Genomic DNA, 24,850 nt, shown 5'->3' with positions numbered 1-24,850 from the left:
ACCATCTGCTACAGTATTGAACTTGAATATCAGGTATGATTCCCGGAGTTCGCGATCATGGTTTGAGCGGAAACCAGATTCAAGAATGGTCGCTTTCATTTGATCGAAAGAGTGGCCCGGCATGCGAACGTGTCGTGATAGCGGTAGATGAGGGAATATATTTACATGGGATTTGTGGTTATTAAAGCGTATTCTGAATGGAGTTTCAGTATGACCAATATATTGTTTCAAACAGGCACTACATTCCAACATGTATACGGCATTATAAGTGTCGCAGTCGAAGCTACCACGAATCTTTAATTTAAAGTCCGAAGACGTGCTCGCGGCGTTTTGCGTGGTTTGCATGTGCACACACACTTTGCACCGTGGTTTGTTACAAGGTGCACAGCCACTCTCTTTACGGGTACCAATTTTAGATGACGTTAACATGTCGTGAAGGTTTTTTGACCGTCGGTAAACAACACGAGGCGGAACAGAAAAAATTTTTTTGAGATTATCACTTTCGGTTAAGATGTTGTGGTGCCGTTTCAATATAGCAGATACCTTAGGAGCTGATGATGAAAATGTCAGAACAAGGTTAGTTTGAGCAGAGCTATCGTTCCCGTCCTTTCCTTTCAGAATCTCGGTGCGGTTGAGTTGGTCAGCTCGAGTTATGGCATCGTCTATTAGTTTTTCCGGGTATTTTCTTTTTACTAGAGAACTTTTGAGCCTATTACAATTTTCAATGAAATCTGTACGGTCAGAGCACAACCGTTTAAAGCGGTGAGCCTGGCTATAGGGAATTCCTGTTTTGCAATGCCGGGGGTGGCCACTCTGAAAATGCAGGAGTTGATGTCGGTCAGTAGGCTTGCGGAACAGCTTCGTAGCAAGTTGTCCTTCGGAAATGGTGACTGTGACATCGAGAAAATTTACAGAAGTGCGCGAAAATTGGTGCGAGAACTTAATAGACGGATGGAAATTGTTAAACTTTTGAATGAAACCAAGCAGACTTGCTTCATCATGTGTCCAGACAAGAAAAATATCGTCAATGAAGCGCCTATAGTAGAGAGGTTGAAGCATGTTTTTACCTAAAAATTCGCATTCCAGAATGCCCATAAAAATGTTGGCGTAGTTAGGGCCTACTTTCGTACCCATTGAGGTGCCGTTGGCTTGTACATAGTGAATGTTGTTAAACTCAAAATTGTTTAATTCAAGGATAAGTTTCAAAAGAGTACCAAGCGCTTCTTTATCAATAGTTTTATCTAAAGGGGAATTTTCATAGGCCTTTATTACTGCAGAAATACCATCTTTATGCGGTATGTTGGTGTATAGTGATGCTACGTCCAGCGTTACTAACATTGAACCAGATGGAACATGAAGATCTACAATTTCTTGAAGGAAATGGTTGGTGTCTTTGATGAATGACGGAAATGTGGCTGGAATCTTGTTTATGAGGGAGTCAACGTAACGAGATAAATTTTCGGTAACGGTGCCGATTCCGGAAATGATGGGGCGGCCGGGATTATTCTGCTTGTGAATTTTAGGAAGCATATAAAATCTTCCCGCTACGGGACTGAGTGGTACCAAAGAGCGGACTGTCTTTTCATCTAATTTACCATGTTCTAGTAAAGACGTAAGTGCGTCCTTAAGCTTAGATTTAAATTCGCTGGTAGGATCGGAGGGCAAAGCTTTGTAAAAAGTGGCATCTGAAAGTTGCCTCTCGGCCTCGCTTATATAATCAACCGCGTTGAGAATTACAATGGCCCCCCCTTTATCGGCTGGTTTGATGACGATGTCATGGTTTGTCGACAACTGTTCGAGAGCAACCTTCTCTTTTTTGGACAAATTGTGGCGGTAAGGCGCAGTTTTCTTATAGGCAGCGAAAATGTCGCGTTGTACAGCGTTTATGTAAATGTCAAGACATCTGTCGCGATGTGGTGGGGGTGTCCATTGTTTATATGTCGGTAGTGCAGGTCTGGTTTCATTCGGGCTTCGGCGGTCATGATAGTATTCTCTCAGACGCAAATTACGGGAAAAGTTGTGTAGATCCTTCAGAAGTTGAAACTCGTTGAAGCCACCTGAAGCGGGGCAAAAGTTGAGGCCCTTTGACAGAGCACCCATTTGTTCGTTGGAAAGAACTATGTTTGAAAGGTTTACAACGCTGCTATCTATTTGAGAAGACTGGTCTTTCGAATCATTCGAACGTGTTGCGGCGCGTTTGGTTACCTCAAATTCGCGTTCGTGCGTACATAAACCATCACGTAGAAACTTCTTCTGTTTGGTTGTGTTTAACTTGTTCCTCTTACGTTCTTCATAGGCAATTAAACATTCAGACTCATGCACTGCTAGCTTCTTTAACAGGCGAGCTTCTGTATGCTGAAGGTCTTGCGTGCAAGATTTATAATGGTCAATAATTATGGGTATGAGATCTAAGGACGCTTTACTTAACACTTCTTGCCATTTGGTTTTGTTAGAGGCCGAAAGTTCAGAAGTAGCTGGTTTAAATCTTATCTGTAAACCTTTCGGGACCACCGAAGCATTCAAGTAGCTCGTAAGTGAGAATACGTGTAGCTCGGAACGAACTCTTTTCTCAATAATTTTCCTAGCTTCTAAAAACTCTCGCGAAGGAAGACTTGAAACATTGCCTTTAAGCGCAGGCGCCTGCCGTCAGTCGGTGGCACTCCCTCGACCAGCGTTCCGGCGGGTAGGGTAGCGATGACCCGTGGTGGCGGGAGCCTCAGTTCGGTTTTGCCGAGTTGTGTCTTGGCTTGAAGAACCGGAGTTGTGTGTAGCACCCGCAGGGGACGTTTGTTGGCGCCTCCTGGGGGACGTCGGCGTAGATCGTTCTGGGGGTTCGCAAGGTGGGCAGTCACGCCATGATGATGTAGTTCCTAGGAAACGTTTGCAGCAGAGTTCGCGAATGTGGCTGGCGATGATGGCAACACCTTCGAAGCTTAGATGAAGACCATCAGCTGCCAACACACGTGTCAGGGGCAGCCAGTGGAGACCATGATCGATGAAAAAAACTTTCTTGGAGCGCCTACAGTAGTTGTGCAGCAGTCGGTTGAAGTACGTGGCTTCCATATTGCACCGGTAAACAAATGAAAGGTTGCCGTTGCCATTACGGCGGTTAGGGCAGCGTGGAAGAACGAGTGTTGCGTAAATCCTTGAAATGTGAGGCTTGGCGTTCATAACGTGCTCCAGCAGGGATCGGTATCTTCCGAATGCTACAGCAGCACTTGTTGAAGCGATGTCGTTGGTACCAATGTGGAGAACGAGGGCGGTTGCGGATTCTGGCACAAAGTGAAGTAAAGACCGCACGTCGGAGATATGCGCACCCACTTGAGAGATGAAAGCGGGAGTCCCTCTTGAACATGGGTCGAAATGCTGGTGGACGTACTTGGTCTGAGAATCACCAATGACGACTGTAGAAATTTCTTCTTGGGGATACTTTAAAATGATGTGCTTTGACGTTGTCGTGACAAGAGCCATTGCGGGTAAGTAGAAGGGATTATAGGAAGTATCACGCAGGCTCTGATAGTATAGAAAAAGGAGTAATTCACACACAACGAACGTTTCAGCACAGTTTAGTCCGACGTTTCGACCGTGGGACCGGCCTTCGTCTGGGAATACAGGGCATAAAAATCGCGCGCTTATATATGTCAATATTCGAGACCCCCCCAAAAAACACACATGCTCTTGTGTAACGAACAAGGCTCATCTGTATCAGCACAAAAACGGTTTTCAGTGATCAAAAATATATATCTATACAGCACTGTGTGATGTCACCATTTGTAAGTCATTGGCAGCTGATACGGCTTTGCGGGATACACGTGTGCACACGTGTATCCCGCAAAGCCGTATCAGCTGCCAATGACTTACAAATGGTGACATCACACAGTGCTGTATAGATATATATTTTTGATCACTGAAAACCGTTTTTGTGCTGATACAGATGAGCCTTGTTCGTTACACAAGAGCATGTGTGTTTTTTGGGGGGGTCTCGAATATTGACATATATAAGCGCGCGATTTTTATGCCCTGTATTCCCAGACGAAGGCCGGTCCCACGGTCGAAACGTCGGACTAAACTGTGCTGAAACGTTCGTTGTGTGTGAATTACTCCTTTTTCTATACTATCAGAGCCTGCGTGATACTTCCTATAATCCCTTCTACTTACCCGCAATGGCTCTTGTCACGACAACGTCAAAGCACATCATTTTAAAGTATCCCCAAGAAGAAATTTCTACAGTCGTCATTGGTGATTCTCAGACCAAGTACGTCCACCAGCATTTCGACCCATGTTCAAGAGGGACTCCCGCTTTCATCTCTCAAGTGGGTGCGCATATCTCCGACGTGCGGTCTTTACTTCACTTTGTGCCAGAATCCGCAACCGCCCTCGTTCTCCACATTGGTACCAACGACATCGCTTCAACAAGTGCTGCTGTAGCATTCGGAAGATACCGATCCCTGCTGGAGCACGTTATGAACGCCAAGCCTCACATTTCAAGGATTTACGCAACACTCGTTCTTCCACGCTGCCCTAACCGCCGTAATGGCAACGGCAACCTTTCATTTGTTTACCGGTGCAATATGGAAGCCACGTACTTCAACCGACTGCTGCACAACTACTGTAGGCGCTCCAAGAAAGTTTTTTTCATCGATCATGGTCTCCACTGGCTGCCCCTGACACGTGTGTTGGCAGCTGATGGTCTTCATCTAAGCTTCGAAGGTGTTGCCATCATCGCCAGCCACATTCGCGAACTCTGCTGCAAACGTTTCCTAGGAACTACATCATCATGGCGTGACTGCCCACCTTGCGAACCCCCAGAACGATCTACGCCGACGTCCCCCAGGAGGCGCCAACAAACGTCCCCTGCGGGTGCTACACACAACTCCGGTTCTTCAAGCCAAGACACAACTCGGCAAAACCGAACTGAGGCTCCCGCCACCACGGGTCATCGCTACCCTACCCGCCGGAACGCTGGTCGAGGGAGTGCCACCGACTGACGGCAGGCGCCTGCGCTTAAAGGCAATGTTTCAAGTCTTCCTTCGCGAGAGTTTTTAGAAGCTAGGAAAATTATTGAGAAAAGAGTTCGTTCCGAGCTACACGTATTCTCACTTACGAGCTACTTGAATGCTTCGGTGGTCCCGAAAGGTTTACAGATAAGATTTAAACCAGCTACTTCTGAACTTTCGGCCTCTAACAAAACCAAATGGCAAGAAGTGTTAAGTAAAGCGTCCTTAGATCTCATACCCATAATTATTGACCATTATAAATCTTGCACGCAAGACCTTCAGCATACAGAAGCTCGCCTGTTAAAGAAGCTAGCAGTGCATGAGTCTGAATGTTTAATTGCCTATGAAGAACGTAAGAGGAACAAGTTAAACACAACCAAACAGAAGAAGTTTCTACGTGATGGTTTATGTACGCACGAACGCGAATTTGAGGTAACCAAACGCGCCGCTACACGTTCGAATGATTCGAAAGACCAGTCTTCTCAAATAGATAGCAGCGTTGTAAACCTTTCAAACATAGTTCTTTCCAACGAACAAATGGGTGCTCTGTCAAAGGGCCTCAACTTTTGCCCCGCTTCAGGTGGCTTCAACGAGTTTCAACTTCTGAAGGATCTACACAACTTTTCCCGTAATTTGCGTCTGAGAGAATACTATCATGACCGCCGAAGCCCGAATGAAACCAGACCTGCACTACCGACATATAAACAATGGACACCCCCACCACATCGCGACAGATGTCTTGACATTTACATAAACGCTGTACAACGCGACATTTTCGCTGCCTATAAGAAAACTGCGCCTTACCGCCACAATTTGTCCAAAAAAGAGAAGGTTGCTCTCGAACAGTTGTCGACAAACCATGACATCGTCATCAAACCAGCCGATAAAGGGGGGGCCATTGTAATTCTCAACGCGGTTGATTATATAAGCGAGGCCGAGAGGCAACTTTCAGATGCCACTTTTTACAAAGCTTTGCCCTCCGATCCTACCAGCGAATTTAAATCTAAGCTTAAGGACGCACTTACGTCTTTACTAGAACATGGTAAATTAGATGAAAAGACAGTCCGCTCTTTGGTACCACTCAGTCCCGTAGCGGGAAGATTTTATATGCTTCCTAAAATTCACAAGCAGAATAATCCCGGCCGCCCCATCATTTCCGGAATCGGCACCGTTACCGAAAATTTATCTCGTTACGTTGACTCCCTCATAAACAAGATTCCAGCCACATTTCCGTCATTCATCAAAGACACCAACCATTTCCTTCAAGAAATTGTAGATCTTCATGTTCCATCTGGTTCAATGTTAGTAACGCTGGACGTAGCATCACTATACACCAACATACCGCATAAAGATGGTATTTCTGCAGTAATAAAGGCCTATGAAAATTCCCCTTTAGATAAAACTATTGATAAAGAAGCGCTTGGTACTCTTTTGAAACTTATCCTTGAATTAAACAATTTTGAGTTTAACAACATTCACTATGTACAAGCCAACGGCACCTCAATGGGTACGAAAGTAGGCCCTAACTACGCCAACATTTTTATGGGCATTCTGGAATGCGAATTTTTAGGTAAAAACATGCTTCAACCTCTCTACTATAGGCGCTTCATTGACGATATTTTTCTTGTCTGGACACATGATGAAGCAAGTCTGCTTGGTTTCATTCAAAAGTTTAACAATTTCCATCCGTCTATTAAGTTCTCGCACCAATTTTCGCGCACTTCTGTAAATTTTCTCGATGTCACAGTCACCATTTCCGAAGGACAACTTGCTACGAAGCTGTTCCGCAAGCCTACTGACCGACATCAACTCCTGCATTTTCAGAGTGGCCACCCCCGGCATTGCAAAACAGGAATTCCCTATAGCCAGGCTCACCGCTTTAAACGGTTGTGCTCTGACCGTACAGATTTCATTGAAAATTGTAATAGGCTCAAAAGTTCTCTAGTAAAAAGAAAATACCCGGAAAAACTAATAGACGATGCCATAACTCGAGCTGACCAACTCAACCGCACCGAGATTCTGAAAGGAAAGGACGGGAACGATAGCTCTGCTCAAACTAACCTTGTTCTGACATTTTCATCATCAGCTCCTAAGGTATCTGCTATATTGAAACGGCACCACAACATCTTAACCGAAAGTGATAATCTCAAAAAAATTTTTTCTGTTCCGCCTCGTGTTGTTTACCGACGGTCAAAAAACCTTCACGACATGTTAACGTCATCTAAAATTGGTACCCGTAAAGAGAGTGGCTGTGCACCTTGTAACAAACCACGGTGCAAAGTGTGTGTGCACATGCAAACCACGCAAAACGCCGCGAGCACGTCTTCGGACTTTAAATTAAAGATTCGTGGTAGCTTCGACTGCGACACTTATAATGCCGTATACATGTTGGAATGTAGTGCCTGTTTGAAACAATATATTGGTCATACTGAAACTCCATTCAGAATACGATTTAATAACCACAAATCCCATGTAAATATATTCCCTCATCTACCGCTATCACGACACGTTCGCATGCCGGGCCACTCTTTCGATCAAATGAAAGCGACCATTCTTGAATCTGGTTTCCGCTCAAACCATGATCGCGAACTCCGGGAATCATACCTGATATTCAAGTTCAATACTGTAGCAGATGGTATCAATGAAGATGCAGGCACATTGACGTGTCTTCCTTCCACGTAAGCTTATTGGTCAACAATATAACAAGTGTACGCTAGTCTGCTTCTCTATCAGAGAGTGCGCTGTGCTGATAATGTATACAGAAACAGCGATTCTTATATATATATAATAGAATTATTTATCATCGGCAACGCGTATATTTTACACGCGAACCATTATTGTAAGAAAAGAGCTCTGACATCCGTAATGTCGCGATGCACACGTGTATCCCGCAAAGCCGTATCAGCTGCCAATGACTTACAAATGGTGACATCACACAGTGCTGTATAGATATATATTTTTGATCACTGAAAACCGTTTTTGTGCTGATACAGATGAGCCTTGTTCGTTACACAAGAGCATGTGTGTTTTTTGGGGGGGTCTCGAATATTGACATATATAAGCGCGCGATTTTTATGCCCTGTATTCCCAGACGAAGGCCGGTCCCACGGTCGAAACGTCGGACTAAACTGTGCTGAAACGTTCGTTGTGTGTGAATTACTCCTTTTTCTATATATATATATATATATATATATATATATATATATATATATATATATATATATATATATATATACAGGGAGAGAGAGAGAGAGAAAGAGAGAGTAGGTATATATAAAAGATGCCATGGCCCGCACGAACGTTTGCTGAGGTAGGGCTGCCACTTAGTGCGAGAAGAAATAATGCCTCAAGTTAGACTTGCCCATGGTGTAGCCTCCGCTGAAAACGGGTGCCGTGACAGCAACAGTCATATCCTGTGGTGATTTCGCCGGCAGAATCGCTTTCGTGAGTGGCCGGCCGTCAAGAGGAAAGCACCAGCATTTAGCGCGGAGAAAAGTATTTGCCGGTAGCCTTACTTATATGCATAACACAGCCTTCTCTGAAAACATGCTGTGACGACGGCGCAAGTCGTGCGGTTGTGGTTTTACCTGCAGAAATGCGTTCATGAGCGGCTGACCGTCAAGGACACTGGTAATTAGCGTGAAAACAGCAGGTTCAATTGTGAAAATAACGTATTTGCACGATTTAAGCGCGCCGCAGGTGAATCGGAACTACTCGCAAGTAACTAACGGCAGCTCGCATCGCGAAAGCAAGCTCATAGCACCATATATACATCATGCCTCTGCTACCTATATGGTGGCGTCAAAGTGCATTGCAGCTGTACGAGCAAAAATTAACATTAAAGAAAAACACCAATCAAGGTAGAATAATGAGTGAATTGCTAGTTCTCACTAAACTTTATTCCTCTTTTACCGTGGTCAGCGTTTGAGAGCGCAGCTCTTCGGTGCCCCTTCAGCTGCAGAGGCGCGTCGTCGGTGCGATAACATCTAGGCAGCCGTGCTATATTCACATCAGGTGGTATCGTAATTGGAGGTGGATTGTGTTCCTTTTACTTCACAATGTTTTTCCTCATCATTAGGGAATTTTGTCAAACTATAGCGCTGAAATGCTGGCACTCATGACTTGATGGCCGGTCACTGGCGTATGCAAACGGCTGGTCAAACCACAGCCAAAGGACTTGTGCCGCTACAATAGACACAGCATGCTTTCATAGGAGGCTGAGCCATGGATAAATAAGATTACCGGCAAATAATTCCCTCTGAAATAAATGCCGTGACGCCCTTCCCTTGACTGCCCCCGCGCCATGCACCGGACGACTGTTGACGTAATGGCGCTCGTTTTAAGCGGAGGGTATGGCATAGATAAGTAAAACTACTGGCATATAATAATTCCGGCTCTAAATTCCGGCAATATTTGCTTGACGGGGGCTAGCGAAAAAAAAAAACTCGGCAAATGTCCGTGCTGTTTTCGCCACTGCATGTTCACCAAAGAATGCCGGCAATAATCACGTGACTACAGCCGGTCAATGAGGAGAGACTGCCGGCCAAGTTCGACTAGCGCTATTTTTCCAAATGCCGGGAAAAGCAGCAGTCATGATTTTTAATGATAGTGAAGGTAGTGAGCTTAGGATACAAGAGGTCACCCTAGAGATAACAGATAAATACAAATATCTGGGCGTATGGATCCATCCATACATCGGGGCAAATATCTACTCACAAATATAATTCGCAATCTCCGTATACTGTCACGCCGCCCCACGGCCACCAGCGTAATTTGTTCAAAGTGTATCGAAGTAGCGGCGAGGCAGCGGCACTCATAGCATGTGCATGTACGTCGTGGCTGGCGTTCAGATTTCACTAGAACGTTTTTGTTGTAGTTATCGGGCACAAAAAGTTCACTGCAGTCGTTGCACGATCTCCGTTAGTGAAAAGGATGCGCTTTCAAGACACAGCGAAGTAACAACTGGGACGCTTATCGCGTTCATTTGTACCCGTGAGTACGTTTCGTGCGTCATTTGTACTTGAGAAACGCGGGGCACGTTTAGATCTGTATTTCCCTTCGGCACGTGACGTTCTGAATCGTTGCTATCACGTTCATCGCTTCGTCTTTGCGGCAAAGCTCTGACGTTTTTCGAAAATGCGTCAAAAATATTGGCAACACACCCTCACGCAACAACAAGTGATGTGTTTGATATTCAGGACCTCTTTGCCTTCAACTAGGTCGTATCCGAGATTCTGAAGCGTCTAGGTGGCGCACAATATGTGACTGCAAAAGGTAGAGTCATCGCGAAGCTAAAAAAAAACACTGCAGTGCAGGCTGCATATGTGCTCAGTGACTACGACCCTAACTCCGATACTACAGTTTCTAGAAATATAGCATATTTCTAGATACTGTACCGATATTGTGAGCGGGCGCCATATTGTACCACCTTGTGCGCCTCCTATAAGCGATGAAACTTGTGAGTACAACCAGCAATAGTCGCTTGACCGGCGAACCAGCCTGCTTGCTTGTGCCTATATATACTTGGTTTGCACCCACTGCGGCGGTTTGGCCTTTGAACCGGCGGTTATTACATTAGGATAAAGGAATTTCGCATTTGATTAAGGAAAATGAATAAAACAGATTTGTATCCCAAATAGCCTTGGCAGAAGAGTAAACTCAAGTGAATATAAAGGTGTAAGTAGGAGCAAAAATACGCTGTCAAGTAAAGGTAAGAATAAAACAAAGATCTTCATTTGGCTTTACAAAAAGCATATGGCATTCGCGAGAACGAGAAAAAGAACAAACATTTCAGAGCCTAGGCGAAATATGGTATGCAAGGAAAGGACAACTGAGAAAGCACTTGTGCTTACAATCATGTTATATTTTCAAGATCTCCTTGAATGAAACCAGGAAGAAAGCGGCATGGTACGCCCGGGTATGATCTGATAGATAAGTGCTTGTTCGTTTACAAGATACAGCATCAGTAGCGCCAGCACAATAGTTCTATGCTGGAGAGTGGCAGTGGCATCAGAAGATGTACGGCCATGACCGCACGCATTGCAGCACGCGGCGCTTGCAAGTGGAGAAGTGGAGAAGAAGTGCGTATATAGTTTCTGTCGAGACACCGCGAGCTCTCTGTCGTGTTGCTTTGCGCACACCTCATCGCTTGCCCGGACTTGTGGAGTCACACAAAAAGATAAAACGATGGCCTTAGCTTTATTGAGGTGGCTTAGTGGAACCAGTGCCAGCCTGAGCAGCGGAGTTCAGTAAGCAAAAAATGTGTGGCAGAGTACAGCGTTGTGACCACAGTATCTAGCATCTTAAGATGCACGACACATTATCGAATGTAACGTAGATACAGATACAAGATACCTGAAGAGTATCTAAGATAGTATTTCAGATATATGGATATTCGATACTGCCCAGCCCTGTGTATTAGTGCATGACAGTAGTGCTTCTCTAGCCCTCCCCCCCCCCCCCCCATATAACAGAGCGAACGTGGCCACTTCAGTGTTTCTTCAGGGAATCGGGGAGGTGCTGCCGTGGCCGTGGTTAGCTGGGCTTTCCTGCTTCAGGCGGCTTCCAGAACCAACGCTGTCAAAAGTTTATTCTCTCTCTCAGTCCGTACGTGGGGAGAGCAACTCCCAATCTATCAACCATCAAGAAAAGCAAGATCTCCAGGACATGCCCATTAAGCCGTGCATCGCAAAATTCGTCACAGAAGATTAACTCGGTCAAACATGTTAGCAGCAAGGTCAACATTGTACACCAAAACCAAGAGCTGTTTTTTTTCGGTTTGGTTCGACTGGGGGTGAAGTCCACTTATCCTGCACATCTTTCCTCCTCAAAATTTAACTTGGCTCTGCCCTGTTCATTTTTCTTTTCTAATTGACATTTCTTTATGGTGCAGGCCGAGGATTTGTTTTCCTTACCTCACAATAAAGAATATAAGTACGTAGGGGGAGTGCACACAGTTAATCGAGTGACTGTGTGCTGCGCTGTAGAGTTTCGCCGACAGAGTTTCGAGTGAAGGCACTCATGTGTCTAAACGGGGGGGGGGGGCAGTATGTTAAAGGTGAGGGGGTGGGGGAGTAGAAGATTAGATTGCAGTGAACAAAAGCATTTCGCCCGCGTAATACACATCACAACATAGATGAGCATTTTTTCGAACATGCATCCGAGTCAACCGATGATGACGAAATACAGCACAAAGACGTGCAGGGTGGGAAGACAACAGGCGGCTGGGCACTTTAGCGGAGGTGCCATTGAGGCTAAAAAAAAAGCCGCCATAGTTCTGCTCAAGCGCGTTTACACGAAAATTAAACTACTCGCTGTCGGCACCTTGCTAATAAATGTATTGTGCTTGTAATCAGCCAAGCCGATTTAAAAAGGCTGCTTTTTTTGTTAAGTTCGCGTCTCTGATTTACTAGTGTTTGAAGTTTGAAAAACAGCACGTACACGGAAGCTTGCTCTATTTTCGGTAAAAGACGTAATTCCATTCCATTCCGGGAAAAAAGGTTCTTTAATTCATTCTAATTCTATTTATCCGTGCATTGTCCCCATTCCATTCGCATTACATTCCGGGGTTGCGAAAGTGGCGAATATTTCGCGAATCATTCCAATTCCGCAGTTGCGATTCCGCAACACTGGTCTATTTCACTCTGTGATAAAGAATTTGCGTTTTTGCAAAGTGCGGGTGCACGCATTCAGTGGCACCAGCTGGGTTGCTTGCCGTTTTCTTAATGGCTTTCCTTTTTTTTGTTTTCGTTCACTTTCCATATTCGTACCCGTGCTGTTTATTCTGTTGATGTGCGACTGACACATATGTGCCTTTACTCGCATATAAATATCTCTCATATCACAATAAAGATGAATTTATTTTTATTTATGCTGCGTTGCTTATAGCGAACAAGGCGACACACACTTGCGCTCCAAATGTGAACTGTTAGTGATTCGCTCGTGGACATCCAATTATACAGACCATAGCGTGACTGGCACTAAAAAAAATGAAATTGTGGATGACACAACAAAAGTAATCTACACAAATTTCACAATGACAAGCTTGTAACTAGCCTGTAACACTCACCAGTGAAATTTTGTTTCTGCCAGTACCACAGTAAACAAGAGTTGACGTTGTTGACGCTATTCTACATTTCACGTGCTTCTTTTAGTGAAAGAAGCCGTTGGTTTCGTAGATTATGGCAAATAGACAGCACAAGTATTGCTCAGGTGACAATGTACACAAACGCATAAAGAGGAAGTGTTAATATAATGGCACAGAGTGTATTCGGACTGCCTTACAAGTTACCTGACAATTATCGCGACCAAGCTGACTGTAGAAAAGCATTTTGACGTACGTGCATGAAGTTTTTTTTTAATATAGACCATACACACAGTGCGCATAGAAGGGGCTTACGCTAGTGTGCATTTTAAATCACTACTAGCTTTCTGAAAAACTGGTTTTGAACCACAAAAAATGCCGTTTAGGAAAAGCAGGAATATGAAAAAATATATACACAATAGAGTAAGAGTATTTCATTTACAGCAAGCGCATTACAGAGCTCACTGCAGAGGCAAGGGCTAAAGAAAATCAGCCTGACAAAGGTTCCTGTCTCGACGCAGTTTCAGCTCCAAAGAAAACAGACAAAAATCAATACGTTAGTTGATAAAAATTGACTGCAAGTAGCTTGCAAGTGTAGATAGCAAAGTTCCCACAGAGGCAAAGATGGATGGATGGATGCGAAATTTTATTTGAAGTCCGGAGGTGCACAACTTAACGCGCAGTGGGCCGCTCCCACGTTGGGACAATCAGGCCAAGCCCGACCGCCACGTCGTGGACCCTCTGGACAGCCCACAATATATATATATATATATATATATATATATATATATATATATATATATATGCCACAGAGGACGCACTTTTTTTTTCTCTACTTAGAGCTGTCTGCGCCAATTTTTTTATTTGAAAAATGTACTCGCTTTATTCTTATTCACAGGACCGAGTTAACTGGCGGAACATGGTAAAGACCTGTTACAAATTGTGCAGAAGACGAGTACTGACGTTATCATCATTGGAGAGTATACCACCATTCGAAATAATGAAGAGGTGAACTGGCTGGCTTCGCCATTGGCATGGTGGCTCGTCCTTTTTTCTACAATTTGGTGCCGAAAACCGTGAGGAAAAGACATTCAGAGGTGAGACGGAGAGGACTTCACGAATTTCGACCGCCGTCGTATAGCCTCGACGACTCTTGTGAAGCCACCGAGCGTAAGGCTGATGTTCGAGGCCTAACCACTGCCGAGACCTGGGAGCGATACTCCGGTTGCAACTGTGACCACCAGGAGCACCCATGGACTGACGTGAGTACAGGCATCGTCTGGAGGTTCGCGAGACGGGAGCCCTCACGTCTACTTCGGCTCCGTTTTGACTCGCCCTTCACGACGACGGCCCAATATTCACAATGCAAGGCAGTCTACAGGTCAGCAAAGTACATCTTCGCAGTGCCGCCCCGTGAGTGCAGGCACCATCTGAAAGATCGCGAGGCGGGAGCCCTCACGTCTTCTCCGGCTCAGTACTGACTCGCCCTTCACGCGGACGGCCCAATATGCACAAGATCGTAAAGAACGGCAGCCCCAGAAGTGACGGATATTCGTTGTGCAAACCTTCTGCGATGGATGCCGTGTTGACTCCGATTTCGCCTAGTGACACGGCCGGCCAGTGACTTCTTACGTTTCCGACACTGGACCCGATCATGAGGCCCTCTACGAAAGGTGCAGTCAAACACGCAAGGCCGTCACGCAGGTCATCGCAGACGTCGAACATCTTCAGTATTTGGATCGCCCACTAATCTGTGAGTTACAACGTATTCACAAAATTTTGATTGAGCAGTATGAGGAACTCAAAAGAATCAACAAGGAAGTACAGGACACTGCTGACATCGATCACTTGGAAGCAGAGATGCAGAAAGCTGATGTTTATGAGCACAAGATTATTTTAGCAAGGGTCAGAGCAGAATATAAGGTCGCAGATACATTAAAGGCTCGGCAGATACACCTAGACTTAATACGACAACGTATGAGAATGGAGGCTCAGAAGAAATTGCTTTCTCCGACAATGTCACCACAATCTGACAATTCTGTCTTCAGTGGCCATTTTGTCTACAGAACTTGGATAAATAGAGGGACGAAATGGCAGTACACAAGCTAGAACTTCAGCTACTGAAAAAGCCCCTTCTGCGCTGTTAAAGATCTCATTAACGTGCTGCACTCATCAAGCTATCGACAAGAAGTCCACAAGAACTGTAGTGTTTGAGGTCGAAGGCATTCTCATGATTGAGAACGAAGAAGACTTCGTAGATCTTAAAGGCCATTCACGAGATAATAATGCGTCCAAGCGAAGACTGGCAGACTCGGACGTTACATAGCCCTCACCACTTTGCATACAAGTGCCCAACCGAGGAAAATCAAGGCCACTTCTTAGAGCCAGAAGAAATGAAAAAGAAAAAAAAAGTCCGTGTTGACAAAAAAGCAAGCCTCTTGTACAGTGCTAAGCTTATGCTTATTGAAAAAGGTGCACAAATCAAGGTTGAAGAGAATATTTACGGCAATGCCGATTACCGCGAAGCCGCGAAATGCCGAGACAGTGTCACAACGTCGAAGGGAAAGGGTGAGACAAGGACGGAGACAACGTAAATGCAAAGTAAATGAAGCCAGGAAAAGGAAGCGAAGAAAAAGTTCCTTGAGAATGAGCTGCACAGTAGTGTTCTCGAAGCGCCTTCAATGGGAATTTAGATACAAAGGAAACATTCTCAGCGACAAAAGAGGGGCATAGATGTCAACGCACTCAATAGCACGAACGCGGCACAAGCGACGAAAACACCGCTGGAAGATGAAGTGCAGGAGAAGACCCGGATGACACTACTAGGACTGACGTGGAACTTTTACTAATACTTACGTGAGCGTTCGGTTTTTTTTGTCGTCAAGCGCCACTGTGGGAGCGCGGAGGATGTTACAAATTGTGTAGAAGACGAGGAGAGACGTTATCATCATTGGGGATTATACCACCATTCGAAATAAAGAAGAGGTCAACGAGTTAGCTTCGCTATGGGCATGACGGCTCCTCCTTTTCTCTACAAGGCCTATGCCCTTCAGTGGACGTAGTAGGGCTGATTATGATGATGATGATGATGACCCACTCTATTGCGCTTTTCTACGCACTCAGAAAGCAGCTGAGAAAAAGTTCCTTGAAAATCAGCGTGTGATTTGCTCTGAAGACCAGTATGTCTTGTTTAGATCGTGCGTGGAAGGGGAGTGGGAAAGCCGCCGTAATCAGTTGAAGGGGGGAGGGTCCTGTTGAAATTCAGCATTCGGACTTCAGTGGCTGCTGCCATTTTATACTGAGCTGGGTCTTGAGAGGTTTGTGTTGTGCCCGCGTGCAACTGCGAATCTGTCTGGCCGCACCAATGTACCATTTGCCTAAAACAAAAAAGAGAACATGTTTCGTGCCACTATGCAAAGGTGAATACAAGCCCCGCGAAGAAAAGGTTTCCTGATTCAGAGCTCCCACGGACCCAGTACGCCTGCAAGGGTGGGCACGAAACATCAAGAGAATACAGAAGGAGCTTGGCGAGACGTGTGCGGTGCGTTCGCGACATTTTGTTGACCATTAAATCGACGTTCAAGCACGTGATCGATAGTGAAGTTGTAAAAATCGATCGCGAATGACCCGTATTTTGATTTTTCTTCAAGGTTGTATGCTCGAACTGCACAGTACATAGGTGGCGGCTCACTAAAGACGCCATAAATTTCTATGCACTCACCAGGCTGCACTTTTCCACAAAGTCACTGAATAAGAACGTGACCTCAAAAGAGGACACAAGAAACAGTTGAAAATGCGGCGGGGCCAGTAACCATGGTTTAAACCTCACGCAAGAATTTCGATTTTTTTTGGTGTATTTGCAAAAAAGGGCGCTGAGAAATTAGTTTGCAGCTAGCTGTTGCTTGACATTTATTTATTGTTTTCCTTAATTATGTCAATGCATGTATACGTTTTGTTTGTTGCAGTTTTCTAATATTTTCAATATTTATTCCTCATGTGCGCATGAATTACTACATATTGTGTGCTGATGCTAATTTTAAATAAATATTCAATATTTAGTGTTTATGTATTGAGCTATATCCGTCTTTCTTTTCTTTGTACTGTTCACCCATATTCTGCATAAAAACACTTGTCCTTGCGTGTTTTATCTGGTTTTTGTCTATATACTCAAACGCAACTTTGTGGAGAAGAATGATAATAAACTGGGAATGAAGCCCTGAATCTCCTTCATCTTCTTTCCGTAAGCGCTATACATACTGCTTGTATGTGCTGTTGAGATGATAACCTGGCAGCATACTCCGAAAAAAAATTTTTCCCTTCGTTTACAGTTTATTGGCGCTCTGTGTGACGAGGACAGCGAGTTTGTATCGTTACCGCAAAGTTTGTTGTCAACGACAAGCACCTAAAAGCGTGGAGTCGGACACGTAAATGCCACGTGCCAGAGAGTGGTAGCGCCCTCTGGCGGCTGTATCGTAAAATATTTCAGCTTCTACACCTCGTTGGCGACACTAAGAAAACCTTTCTATCTACTATAGTATATGTAGCACATTCGCAAAAGTAGACGCCACTGACGTAGAGGTACATGACCAAGTGCGATTGACAAAAAATCATACACTGAGGAACAAGAAGTGCATACGGGTGCAACGAGGTTAAACTGTTTAACATTACAGTCAAAACACAAATTGGTGTATGATTTTAGGATTCGTTGAGGCATGAAACTCCGGGTATTAAATTTGGTAATGTGTGCCAGTGGTTAGTAACAAGTTTTTTTGTTTGTTTTTTAAACACTGCTTTTCTAGCCCTAATGTTCAGTTTATCTGCAAGGGCATTTATCACAAGAGTTGTTTAGTACGCAAAGCTTCGTTTTCCATAATGGGTTCTTGTTCTAGATGCTCCCTTTTCTCTTCTAGCAAAAAGACGCCTTTCCTAAATTGAAAAGAAAACATAAGTGATTTTTGTCAAATTTGCCCCTATGCTGTGTCCTTAAAGAGCTAAGCAGATGGGGCATACAGGTTTGTGTGTTTTTGGAACATAGTGTTTTTACATCATGGTAGAGAACAAATCTTCCATGATTTAGACCACACAGAACTCTACTATGGGAGAGCCATAAGCCGTCTCAGATACCATTGTGTGTTTAGAAAAAGTGGTTAACGATAACGAGTACGAGGTACTCGACTATGGGAGAGCATAAAGCCGTCTCGTGGGCCTCAATGTGTGCAAAGAAGACAAGCGCACGCCATATTTAGGTCTAATGAAGTGCTTTTCGTTTCTTACGCCGTAGCTATTCACTTGCCCCATACGCCTTTTTACAAGGCCATCAAGAAATCGCTGGCTCTTTACTGATTTGTCGCAATATTTTTTTCCTGCATTTTGGAATCTTGCTGCGAAGCAAAACGTAATTTTATGCATTGTATAAAGCGTGAATATTTCAACTTAGATCTGCCATTAACATACACCAAGGGCGAAAATCTACATTTAATGCTCAAAGCTACGTTCTGCTGCTTCATACTTCACTTTGTTACATCAGCTGCAACAGCGACTTTCCTCTCAACTTCTCTGGTACATATTAAGCTGGTCCCTTTTTATATGCGGAGAATGTTATACTAGGGGCTAGTCATGCGCTGTTGCCGTCCGCAGCCTCCCCTCCTCCTCAGCCAGCCATCTGTGCATCCCTTCCACCTCTGAACACAGCGCGCTGTGCTTGCTTCTACCCTCAGCGCGCCGCGCGACGTTTAGTTTTACGTGGGCCAGCTGTATGCTAACGCGCGCATGCGCAGGCCGGGGCCGGCGCTCGCTATAAATAACCGAGTGTCGGGGCGCGCCGCCCTTCGTCGGTTGGTTTGTGCGGTCGCTCCACGTCCGATGTCGCTGGTGAAAATGTTTGCTAACAAATCCACAAACACACTTACTGACGTCTCGTCCAATAGCGTCAGCCAATGTTTTAGCGGAAGCGCAAGCAATTTCCTAAAGACTTCGTCCATGGACAAGGCCGCGCTGAGAAGAGCTCACGATGCGGAGCCGTACAAAAAGCCACGCTCAAGGTATACGTCGTTGACAATGCGTGGATCCCCATCGCTCGACAGACTCTCAAGCTGACCTTCGACCGCAAGGCCAGCGTTACCTGCGAACGGCGCCAGTTTCCGGTCGTCCAAGCCAGCGCCATTACCATACACAAGTCGCAGGGAGCCACCTACTCCAAAGTCGTCTACAAATACTTTAAGACGCAACCACAAAAGCTGGTGTAGGTTGCCATGAGCCACTGCACCGACGTCAACAACCTGTACCTCACCAACAAAGCCGGCTATCACCACTTTCATCACGCGCGAAAAAACCTCGACAAGAACATTGGCGACAAGTTTGAACGTTTGCAGATACACAGGCTGGACACCGTCACCCAACGATACTTTCGCGTGCTCGAAGACGTTGACTCCGAGTCCCACTTCACCGTGGCACTGTTCAACACCAGGTCGCTGGGCACTCACGCGGTTGATGTCGTGCGAGACCGCGTACTCCGCAGACTGGACGTGCTTTGCTTCACCGAGGCAAGGAATGCCACCGATGACGTCGACGTTGCGGGATACGCTCCGGTTGCGTGCACGCACGGGTTCCAACGACCTGCTAGCGGCGTGGGAATTTACCTCAAGCCTGACGACATCGACTCCGTCGAAGACCTTCAACTGCGGCCCGGCGCCCAACAACGCACCAACGGCGATCACTGGGTCGCTAGCGTCTGCGGAGTCGACGTCATGACGATGTACCTCGCGCCCAACCTATCGCGTGCCGCCGTAGAGAAGTACGTCGACAAAGCCGTGGAAAAATACCTCAAACACGACCGCTCACAGTATACGTGCGTGCGTGTTCACTCTTGTTCACTCGTGTTCACTAATAACACACACGTATGTCGCAAATTACAAATCACATTTATCGCAGTTCATCATATGTGCTCTGCATGCTAACCAGTGTTCACACTCGGGAAACTGTGGTCCTTTTTTACTTATTTTTTTGAGCCAGGCAGACTGCGTCGTGTCGCCTTATGGCAGACGGAAATTAGATGCTTTCTTCCTTCTTTAAGAAGCACTGCCACCACCACCACCGTTTTCGAGTGCTTCGAAACCGTAGAGATGATTGTAGAGGTGGCTCAGGTAAAGCGAGAAGGATCCTCCTGCGTTAGCAAGGCGTCCATTTCACTTTGTGGAAAAAAAATTGTGGTTTCGCGGGGTGCAGGTGCATGCACGCAGTGACACCGGCCGGGTTATCTTCAGGTTTTCCCATTGTTTTCCTTTTAGGGTCGAAATTACTTATGGCGTGGCTTGTGCGTCCCCCGTTGTCGCAGTGCTTTACCTGTGGCACATACCCACATACCAGTGGCACATATCCGTCCTGGGGCACATATGCGTGGGTCCACACGTTACGAGAAACGTAGCACAACATCATTATCGTGCTCTCGGTGTTAGCAAAGTGCTGACAGCATGAATGTGGTACATACTCTCGTTTTGTTTTTGAATTGTCTGCTGGATGGCGGTTCTTCTATATGATGTATATATGATAAAAAAAGAAGCGAGATAGTGGTGCTTGAAGTGTACTAGATGGACGAACGGACGCAGGAACGGACACAGACAAGCAAACGGGCAGACACTAACACGGACGGGCGGACGCACAGACGCCCGCACAGACGGGCGCACGGAAGGACGCCGGAACGGACACACGAACGTGTGCACGTACCGACGGAAAGACGCACGGAGGGAAGCACGGACAGATTGGCGGACCCTTCACCCCACATATCATCTTCATTAAGTGGATATGCTGTGTTTTTTACCCTACACGCTACTTTCTTCTTTAGCCTGGCACATATTCCACGCAATACTTCCCCTCCGCAGACTACTTGCGCCGAGGGTTTTATGCAGCATCAGACAGACCAGTCGGCTTCAGGCGAGTCGTACGAGTATGTACTACGTCTTAGAGCGTTTCCCGATTATTTTAGGGGCGAAGCTTAAGCGGTGGGTCGTTCCCGCCTCGGTAGTAATATTTGATTATATCATAATAACAGTAGTAGTATGTAGTCACCACTAGTTTATAGGTCGCTCAATAGATTCTGTTGTGTTTATATGTCGCTGATAATATAACTAGATTGCGTTAGCGCTTTTCACAGCATATCCACGCGTCTGTCCATGCGTTCGTTCGTGCTTTAATACGTCCGTACGTCCCCCCATTCATGCGTACGTGCTTCTGTTCGTCCGTCCGGACGCACTGGTGTATGGACACACAGACCGACGCTTCGCGCCACTCATCATTCACTCGGTGGATATGCTGTGATTTACTTTATCACCACAAACTTCAGACGATAGCTGTTGAAAGGTGCTAAGAAAAAGCCATGACGTGTGTCGGTGTGACCCATAAAGGCCAAATATCTGCAAACAGTTATGTTTACACATTGTTTGCCTCATTTATTAAAAATAATACGTACCCTGGCATATTGATTAATTGATATGTGGGGTTTAACGTCCCAAAACCACCATATGATTATGAGAGAAGCCGCAGTGGAGGACTCCGGAAATTTCGACAACCTGGGGTTCTTTAACGTGCACCAAAATCTGTGCACACGGGCCTACACCATTTCTGCCTCCATCGGAAATGCAGCCGCCGCAGTCGGGATTCGAACCCGCGACCTGCGGGTCAGCAGCCGAGTACCTTAGCCACTAGACCACCACGGCGGGGATACCCTGGCATATCCCAAAACTTATGGCAGTGAGAAATATCTGAGAAATTCATGGGGAACGTATGTTTCTGTAAAGTAACGTGAACAACGAAGACGACGTCTGCCCTCTTAATGGTTATGAGCCATGTGAGATATGTACACCATTATATACGTACAAAAATCAGAGCATTGTTTCAATTTAAGAATAAATTCTTTTGTTTGTTTAAGCAATTACGTGCATAAAACGAACCACCATAATTTACTAGGTTGTCGTTCATCATTTTATTATATAATCTTCATTATTCTAAATGTACACAATATTTTATAAAACCACTGAATTTTTGGCCAGTACCCCACAGTGGGTATGCTCCACGGGCAATAGGAGAACAAGAACAAGAACAAGAGGCTACTACCACAACAACTCACGAGGCAGGTGAAGGTGATGTCGGAGATGAAAAGTTGCGCTTAGGCCAATTCCGACCGCTTTCACAGAGAAGCTACCGGCTTGAGCCGCGGATGCGAACTCATGCGCCCTTTCTCTTTGGATTCCACACGACACACCAGCATGAATAAAGGTGCACTAAATCCAGCCGCACCATCGGCACCACCTTCGTGAAAGAAGTCGGTTTTCTGCCTAGAACACGGCACTGCAGCCATGTATGGCCTTTCTTGGCCTCTACCAAGATGTTTCAGCAACATCTCATGGCGTCGTTGGCCATGTTCCAGCTCAAATTTATCACCACTACACCACGTGCGACTCAACTAATGCTCTAGCCGTTACTGTCGCTGTTGCGACCGCCACGCCGGGTAGGTGTGCATTTCGATGGTGTCGACACCACCACTATACGTCTGTGGCCATGGCTGAAGTCGCTTACTGCAAACTCTTTACTATGGAGCATGCTCGCCATGATCGCGATTGTCACCATTTCTTACTTCATGGTCACCGTGCAGCCGACGGCGTTGTCAGGACGGGTAGCTGCGGTTCAGGACTCGTTCCTGTCTTTTTCCTTTCGAGATGTGCCTCTGATGGAGTGTTGTCGTCCATGTCAGGCGCTACCAGTGAGCCCTGCTGCGTGAATTTGCCTATCGTAATTCCCACTGTCCAGAAGAATGAGGAATTATTAACTGCATCTATTATTATCTATTATTTGGCTGCATCTAAATGTATTCTTTAGGACCACGTGCAAGTGTTAATATTCAAAAAGTTTCCGTAACTTGCGTAGGTTTTGTCTTCTCTGTTCTCTCCTTACCCTCACTTCCCTTTGCCGCTCTAAGCTTGCTCTACTATACACTTTCTCTCCTTCTGCTTTACTTTCTCTTTTTCTGCTTTATTTTCTCCTTTTGTTTCTTCTGCCTCACTTGACCTTCCTGCCACCTTGCCATATTGTATCATTCATGACTATGCTATATGCTCTTTTCCCTCGTCCTCACCCAAACAACACCCCTCACTCCTTCCCCCATCATGCTAACTACACTACACTTGTCTATTTATTGCAAGGAGTTGCGTGACACATAACTTGTACGCTGGGTATAAGCAGGCTCTTCACGTTTAGTGATGCGAGTAGTGAATCTCGAGCGATTTCCGTGTCACATACCTGCTTAATTTTACTGCAAACATTAACGAATGCGTTCAAGCACGGCTTTTTAGGACTGTTGTAAAATGGCACATGTTTTTGTGAGCGGCTAGAAAAACTACATTCGTGATATAGACTCTACTGTATAGTCAAAATAGCTAAAAAGAATTATCGCGCTCTCGGTTTCTAAGTACGTTTGATCCTCCTTTTGTTAGGATTACTTATTATCGGATAGGCGTAAGAGTTTATATTGCTAATTCTTGGCCAATCTCTCAGAATGGGCATGAGCCATAGTTAGGGCTTCATAACCATAATCACCATTTTGGAAGATTGCGCTCTTTTTTTCTGCGCGACTCTAGAGAGAAGCTGGCTCACCTGTCAAATGTGACTCGTGTGCCCTTGCATGGTTGGATTCACCGCAACATCTATGTCTACCAATCAAGGTGCGATCGATCCAGCCATACCACTGACGTGATCGTCCTACCAGCCAGTTTCGACGATGGCCTCCAGCTGCATGGAACACTCCACTGCTGCCATGAAGGTTCCCTCACAGGTCCCGACCACTTTTTTCTTCCCAGGATCCGAAGCAAAGCCCGTCCTGTTGCAGCCCGGCTGCGTCGCCGCTGCACTACCTGGGACTCAAACAATGGCATCGGTAACCACCGCTGTGGAACTGCAGCCTGTTGTCTGAGATATCCAGGCCTTATCGCCCAATACTTCCAATAATAATGGCACTGTGGTCCTCGCTCCAGGCCGTCTGCCTAGCCCCAAGCCGCCTGCGGTGATTATCGGGCATTGAGCGTCTCCGCGGCATTTCGACAACGTTTTTGTTATGGTGAACTATATATTGAACGAGAATATTTTCAGAAGTTATCAGAAAATGGACTTCTCTAATCAGAGATTTCGATGGAGCAGGAAAGAGCAGCTGCAGTTTGTAGCTCAGCAGTTTTCTTGTATCGCACCGCACAACAACGTAGCGAGCGTTCACCCGGAGCCAAGGCCAACAGAACTGCTGAGAAGCCCTGACGGAAGAAATCGAGGACAGCTTCCGAGGTACGACGGCCATCAGGGGAGGAGATGGAGCTACGTGGATTTGATGGGGGGCTACAGCCCAAGTGGATAATTGGTGCTACGGACTCCAGGGGAGAACTCATATTTCTGATAAAATAGAAAAACACCGATGAGGCGAACCTGGTTCCATATCGGCTAGCCACCGTCAAGGGTGCCCAATTGGTGATTCAATTCTATATACAGAGAGAGGTAGAGCTGGCACACAAGCTCAAGTGAGGCCAAGGTCGAAGACGCCGAGGAAGCAACGGAGGGGAGGGGGGCGGGGGACCTGGCGGGTACTGGCCTCTTCCGGTGCTCCATCCATGCTTCGCGAATTGTCCTGAATGACACGCCTACACCTCCCATTGAAGATGATGGACCTGACAACGGGGCCCCTGGGACAACAGCATTCAACAAAAGAATTCGGCAAAGTTGCTGCTGGCGGTAACAG

Source organism: Rhipicephalus microplus, chromosome X (genome assembly GCF_043290135.1).
Source record: "Rhipicephalus microplus isolate Deutch F79 chromosome X, USDA_Rmic, whole genome shotgun sequence".
NCBI lineage: Eukaryota > Metazoa > Arthropoda > Arachnida > Ixodida > Ixodidae > Rhipicephalus > Rhipicephalus microplus.
Note: the sequence above shows the minus strand (reverse complement) of the source record.